The sequence below is a fragment of the Mustelus asterias genome, unplaced genomic scaffold (assembly GCF_964213995.1).
Source record: "Mustelus asterias unplaced genomic scaffold, sMusAst1.hap1.1 HAP1_SCAFFOLD_114, whole genome shotgun sequence".
NCBI classification, from domain to species: domain Eukaryota; kingdom Metazoa; phylum Chordata; class Chondrichthyes; order Carcharhiniformes; family Triakidae; genus Mustelus; species Mustelus asterias.
In genome coordinates, this window is record NW_027590155.1 from 502208 (window position 1) to 510031 (window position 7824).

The 7824-nt window shown below is 42.6% G+C and overlaps 1 protein-coding gene across 1 annotated transcript in view; it reads right to left on the minus strand.

Moving 5' to 3' along the window:
- The window catches only part of LOC144484535 (uncharacterized), a 303312-nt gene that overhangs the window by 260952 nt on the left and 34536 nt on the right, over positions 1 to 7824 (minus strand). The gene's annotated exons all lie outside the window — the stretch shown is intronic.

Below are 7824 nucleotides of genomic sequence, written 5' to 3' on the forward strand. Positions count from 1 at the left end.
TTCCTTTGAGAATGTGGTGGCAAGGTTTGGGAAGCTGGTGGGTGGGGTGTTCTTCGAGACAGCTACTTTTTCCAGAATGGCATTGAGCCTTTTGAGTGGCACGAGTCAGGCAAGTAGAGAATATTCAATCATCTGTGTTGGAACAGACTTGGAGGGCAGAAGGGCCTGTTCATGTGCTGTACTGTTCTTTTTTCTTTATTCATACTCCTCACCTTTTCCTTGTAGATGTTGGATAGGGTTTGGGAATTCAGGTGATGAGCTGTTCACCGCAGAACTCTTGGCATCTGACCTGCTCTTGTAGCCACCTGATTTAAATGCCTGTTCCAGTTCAGATTTTCACGAAGTATAATGCCCAGGATGTTGATATTGAGGGATTCTGCGCTCGTAATGTTGCGTAGTGTCAAGGGGAGAAGGTTGGAATCTCCCTTACTGGAGAGGGTCATTGCCTGCCACTTGTGTGGCATAAGTGTTACTTGTCACTCATTATTCCAAGGCTGAATGTTTTCGAAGTCGTGCTTCATATGGATGCAGACTGTGTCAGTACCTGAGGAGTCGGAACTGGTGCTAAACTTTGTTCAATCATCAGTGAACATCCCACATATGAACTTTAATGATGGCTGAAGCTTGGGGGTAGGTCACGAACCTGAAGAATTTCTGCAAAGCCCTGTGACTGAGATGGTTAACCATTAAAAACCACAACCATCTTCCTTTGTGCTCCAGCCAGTGGACTGTTTCCCCCTGATTCCCATTAACTGCAGTTTCGCTCCGGCTCCTTGATGCTGCAAGCCGTCAAATGCTGCATCGATGTCAAAGGCACGGACTCTCAATTGACCTTTTAACTTAAAATTTCTATCTATATTTGGACTCATTTTAAATCATTTCTGGAATCGAGTGATCCTGGCGGAACAAAAATTGTGCAATTTGGTGTGCGTGTGTTTTGTGAAATGTATCATGTTTTATAGAAATTAATTTCAAAATGATCAATTGGATCCTTCCATTTACAGTACATGATGGACACACAATAAACGCATCCAATTCAGATTGGCTTTCTTTACATATGTCACCTTTTCTCATGATTGAGGAGGACAATTTATGAAAGGTTAGTTCTGCCACAAGTGCTGCCCATTAAGCTACCATTTGTCATTGTGTGTTATCGTTTTTGTATCATGAATGGATATTAGGAGATTGGTGTAGAGCCAGTTATCACCAAAATCCTATAGTCCTTTCCGTGCAGACGGTGTTGAATGTCTTAGCGAGATTGACCAAAGTACCTTAAAGATATGGACACATATGGAAAATGGAGAAGTTGTCGGCTGGAGTAAATGTTCCAACACAGTCACTACACTGCACATCAGGAACAGCCGGTCTGCAAGCAGATGATGTGTTTCAAGTGTGACCCGAGCAAAGATCTTTCCCGTGACGCTATGACTGAGATATGTCTGTAGCTGGAGCAGTCTCTTCCATTGGCTTACTTTGCAGAAAATGTGATGAATTTGAATCATATATCTCTTGTGGAATGGTGGCACAGAGATTAGCTCTGTTGCCTCACAGCGCCAGGGCCACAGGTTTGGTTCCCAGCTTGGGTCAGTGTCTGTGCGGAGTCTGCACAGTCTCCGTGTATGTGTGGATTCCCTCTGGGTGCTCAGTTTCCTCCCACAGTCCGAAAAGGCATGCAGGTAAGGTGCACTGGCCAGGCTAAATTCTCCCTCAGTGTACCCGAACAGACGCCGCAATGTGGCGACTCTGGGATTTTCACAGTAACTTCATTGCAGTGTTAATGTAAGCCTACTTGTGACATTAATAAATAAACTTCAAACCTTAAATCTTCCAGCAGATAAGGAGAATGTCATAAATGTTCAGAAAAATAGTAATTATTTTCACCAATGACCGTCCATTAACAATTTAATAAATGCATTCACCAGTTCTCATTCATTCATAAAGATTAGTATATTTAACATTACTTTATGGAAGGTGGGCGACACTGTGCAGGCCAGCATTTATTCCCCATTGCTAATTGCATTCGGTAAGTTGGTGGTGAGCCATCTTCTTGAACCGCTGCAAAACCTGCAGTGTAGGTACTTCCATGGTGCTGTTAGGGAGAGTGCTCATGGATTCCGACCCAGCGACAGTATAGGAACGGTAATATATGTTCAATTCAGTTTGATGGGTGTCTTGGAGTGGAATTTCCAGGCGGGGTTGTTCCAATTCACCAATTATCATCAATTCATACAGATAAACAATTATTTCACAACTTATATTCAGCATTTTGAAAAAAGCAAAATACTAAGGATTCTGGAAACTGAACAAAAACAATAAATTCTGGAAAATACCAAAAGGCCTGACAGCATCTGTGGAGAGAGAATAGAGCCAACGTTTTGAGTCAGGAATGGACTGCCTGCAGGGATAGTGGAGTCAGAAATAGAGATGTGGAGGAAGAAATTGCTAAGCAGATTATGGATACGTGTGGGGGTCACAGGGTAGTTGTCATGGGGGACTTTAACTTTCCAAATATTGATTGGAACCTTTGTAGGTCAAATACTTTGGATGGGGCACTTTTTGTGCAGTGTGTGCAGGAGGGTTTCCTGACACAATATGTGGATAGGCCGACAAGGGGTGAGGCCACATTGGATTTGGTACTGGGAAATGAACCGGGCCAAGTGTTAGATTTGGTTGTGGGAGAGAACTTTGGAGATAGTGACCACAATTCGGTGTCTTTTGTTATTGCAATGGAGAGGGATAGGGCCGGACGGCAGGGCAAGGCTTACAATTGGGGGAGAGGTAATTATGATGCGATTAGGCAAGAATTAGGGGGCATAAGATGGGAACAGAAACTGTCAGGGAAAGGCACTGATGAAAAGTGGAACTTTTTCAAGGAAAAAATACTGGGTGTCCTTGATAGGTATGTCCCTGTCAGGCAGGGAGGAAATGGCCGAGTGAGGGAACCGTGGTTCACAAAAGAGGTGGAATGTCTTGTGAAAAGGAAGAGGGAAGCGTATGTAGGGATGAGGAAACAAGGTTCAGATGGCTCGACTGAGGGTTACAAGTTAGCAAGGAACGAGCTGAAAAAGGGGCTGAGGAGAGCTAGGAGGGGACATGAGAAGTCCTTGGCGGGTCGGATCAAGGAAAACCCCAAGGCTTTTTACTCTTATGTGAGGAATAAAAGAATGACCAGGGTGAGGTTAGGGCCGGTCAAGGACAGTGGTGGGAACTTGTGTATGGAATCAGTAGAGATAGGCGAGGTGATGAATGAATACTTTTCTTCAGTGTTCACCAAGGAGAGGTGCCATGTTTTTCAGGAAGAGAAGGTGTTACAGGCTAATAGGCTGGAGGAAATAGATGTTCGGAGGGAGGATGTATTGGCAGTTTTGAATAAACTGAAGGTCGATAAGTCCCCTGGGCCTGATGAAATGTATCCTAGGATTCTTTGGGAGGCGAGGGATGAGATTGCAGAGCCTTTGGCTTTGATCTTTGGGTCCTCGCTGTCCACGGGGATGGTGCCAGAGGACTGGAGAGTGGCAAATGTTGTTCCTCTGTTTAAGAAAGGGAATAGAAATGACCCTGGTAATTATAGACCGGTTAGTCTGACTTCGGTGGTTGGTAAATTGATGGAAAAGGTCCTTAGGGATGGGATTTACGACCATTTAGAAAGATGCGGATTAATCCGGGATAGTCAGCACGGATTTGCGAAGGGCAAATCGTGCCTCACAAATTTGATAGAATTTTTTGAGGAGGTAACTAGGTGTGTTGATGAAGGTAGGGCGGTTGATGTCATATACATGGATTTTAGTAAGGCGTTTGATAAGGTCCCCCATGGTCGGCTTATGATGAAAGTAAGGAGGTGTGGGATAGAGGGAAAGTTGGCCGATTGGATAGGTAACTGGCTGTCTGATCGAAGACAGAGGGTGGTGGTGGATGGAAAATTTTCGGACTGGAGGCAGGTTGCTAGCGGAGTGCCGCAGGGATCGGTGCTTGGTCCTCTGCTCTTTGTGATTTTTATTAATGACTGAGAGGAGGGGGCTGAAGGGTGGATCAGTAAATTTGCTGATGACACCAAGATTGGTGGAGTAGTGGATGAGGTGGAGGGTTGTTGTAGGCTGCAAAGAGACATAGATAGGATGCAAAGCTGGGCTGAAAAATGGCAAATGGAGTTTAACCCTGATAAATGTGAGGTGATTCATTTTGGTAGGACTAATTTAAATGTGGATTACAGGGTCAAAGGTAGGGTTCTGAAGACTGTGGAGGAACAGAGAGACCTTGGGGTCCATATCCACAGATCTCTAAAGGTTGCCACTCAAGTGGATAGAGCTGTGAAGAAGGCATATAGTGTGTTAGCTTTTATTAACAGGGGGTTGGAGTTTAAGAGCCGTGGGGTTATGCTGCAACTGTACAGGACCTTGGTGAGACCGCATTTGGAATATTGCGTGCAGTTCTGGTCACCTCACTATAAGAAGGATGTGGAAGCGCTGGAAAGAGTGCAGAGGAGATTTACCAGGATGCTGCCTGGTTTGGAGTGTCGGTCTTATGAGGAAAGGTTGAGGGAGCTGGGGCTGTTCTCTCTGGAGCGGAGGAGATTGAGGGGAGACTTAATAGAGGTTTATAAAATGATGAAGGGGATAGATCGAGTGAACGTTCAAAGACTATTTCCTCGGGTGGATGGAGCTATTACGAGTGGGCATAACTATAGGGTTCATGGTGGGAGATATAGGAAGGATATCAGAGGTAGGTTCTTCACGCAGAGAGTGGTTGGGGTGTGGAATGGACTGCCTGCAGTGATAGTGGAGTCAGACACTTTAGGAACATTTAAGCGGTTATTGGATAGGCACATGGAGCACACCAGGATGGTAGGGAGTGGGTTAGCTTGATCTTGGTTTCAGATGAAGGTCGGCACAACATCGTGGGCCGAAGGGCCTGTTCTGTGCTGTACTGTTCTATGTTCTATGAAACTTTAGGAACATTTAAGAAGCCATTGGATAGGCACATGGATACTTCGGGATGCAAGGGAGGAAATAGCTTGATGTGGGTTTCAGACAAAGCTTGGCACAACATCGTGGGCCGAAGGTCGGTTCTGTGCTGTACTGTTAAAAAAAAAGGATAATGAACAGTTATCCAGCAGCTTCATTGACAAGTAATCACCTCATCATCACACAGAAAGTCCTGATACGTAGCTGGAGTGTGTGTGATGATTTTCAAGGTGATGATATAAATGAAACTACCTGTACCTCATGTGAAGTTACTGAATCTTTAAATCCCGATTCATTATTACACTGTTTTGAGAAGTAAGGTAACACTTGTAGCTGTCCAGTGAGTCTCACAATATTTCTGTTGCTACCTTATTTACTTTTCACCCTGTTACCTTCACTAATTTGGGTGAGGGCATGTTGAGTGATTTGTTGCACGTGAAAGAACCACATGTTTCAAATATTACAATCCTCCCTCCTCAAACTAATGATGTTCACTCTTTTTATCTTGGATATGAAGATTCAGCATCAGCAGAGAAATGAACCATCCGAGCCTCAGGAATATCTCGTCCTTCTCTCCGTGAGAATCAGCTTGCTAACTCTCGATAAACTCGGGATGGATTTCACCCAGACATTCTGGAAGAATTAGAGGTATTAGACTGACACAAATCTGATGAAGGAGCTGATTCAATTTATGAAATAACCAAGCACAAATATGGGATTGTAGAACAGCATCTTTCAATGCCATCTATCAATGCATCCATCAATCTATTCATTGATTCCTCAATCAAAATACTCAGGCATCAAACTGCCATTCATCCCACTATCATTCATTCAAATGTCATTCATTCCTACATCAACACACTAACACATTTATTGTTTGCGTCGGTTCTGACATAATATTAATTTAATTGATCCAGTGATCCAGAGGCCCAGGACAATGATGTGAGGACAGGGATTTAAATCGGAGCATTGCAGCTGGTGGAATTTTAATTCAATTAATAAATCTGGAATAGATATTAATGGTGACCTTTGGAACCTCTCTAATTCCCCATTGGAGGAAATCTGCCATCGCTACCTGGTCTCACAAGGATGTGACTCCAGGCCGACAGCACAATAGCTGACTCTTTAATATCTTCAGAAGTGGTCGAGAAAACCAGTCAGTTCAAGGGAATTTGGGAGAGGCAAAAAGTGCTGGTCTTTCCAACCAAACATCCCATGGAAAGATAAAGGGAAAGAAAATACAAACAAACATGTTCATGTATCGTCTCTCTGGGACATCTCTCAGTTTGCCTGTAATTCTTTCTATCCATCTATCACCATATCCTGATGTGTTGGAAAAATCATCATTGTTGCTAACAGGGTGCCAGAGAAACTGCATGACTTTCCTTTCTTTAGAGATGGGAAAAATTCATCTAGATTTCCAACTTTAAAAAATTCAAGTGCCTGCAGTACTGTTGCTGGGTAGATTTATTTATAAATAGGCCTGATTGACAATGTGAAGGGTTTTAAGTTGGCTTGCAGCCAAGCGGTCAGTACTGAGGAAACAGATCTTTGACCTACTGCACAAACACCCCCAGATGCTTCCTGTCAATCACTTTGAGCATTTGACAGCAGCCTGGATTGCTGCCAAATACTGTGTGGGACAGATTAGCGTGAACCTGAATGGACAAATTGGGATTCAGCCATTTAAAGAATAAATGTTTCATTCGCACAAGAAAGACACATTTTAAATCGAAATCATTCTATTCAAATATTTTCATTCAGTGTGCTGTTCATTATGTGATTACATAGTATCGCAAAACAATAAAGTGACCAGATGCTTTTTCATTTGTATAACTTCCAAGTAAATGCCATTCCAATAATTAAAGTCTGTTTGCTAACCACTTCATAAAATGACAGAGATGTTAATCGTTCCAATTCCCCAGTCAATTGAGATCAGAACAATGGCAAAAAATGCTTCGAAATAATATTAAAAGAACATCATAAAACTGACATGAAAAGCGGGGATTGCTGGAATATTCTGAAAGTTCTGTATCTCATTTAAACAGCAGCGTCTCTTGTACCTGATTGGCACCGTGTTCCATTGTACAGTATAATCTGATTCCTGTTATTGAAGAGTGCCTCTCATAGCTGCCAATGAGTGGAGAAATGATCAGTTGATAACCTGATTCAATGGAAGATAAAACATTTAATTTTGTGATATTGTGCCATGTGCCGCAAAGTCCTGATATCCTGTGTTCCCACTACCAGTGAATGTTAGACAGCCAGTGGCCAATAGAGTGAGCTGCAATGATCTGGACGCTGAATGAAGAATTTAATGATCTCCGTGTCCGTTCCGATTCATTAGCTTCTCTGTCGAAAGTCGATGTTAATTTTATGTTTCTCTGTCACCTCACTATTTAATTATCAGGAGGGCGGGATTCTTATTATTTTCAAAGGGCTGTCTTCGCGATTGTGGTAGTTTGACAAATATAAGCAGAAATATTTTATTGTGTGAGAGTTTCTTCACATCTCCAAACCCAAATTGTACAGTGATAGCCATCCACACTGTAAATAGAATCATTTTGTTCATCCCCCACATTTAATTAGAAATCGATAACAATTCTTCTGATAAAGTATGCTTTATTATTGTAATGTGACAGAGACCCCCAGAATTGTTGCAACACAGACTGACGGTCTCTTTATATTCCAAAAATGTAATTTCATCATTTTTAGATTTGTGTTCTTCTTGGGGCGTGGTAATAATAGCACCATACTTACAATGGAATTAGTTATTTTAATAAAGAAATGATGAACTGCAATATCACCATCAGAAATAATGGAGACAATACAATGGACATATTCAGCCAAACAAATATCCCGA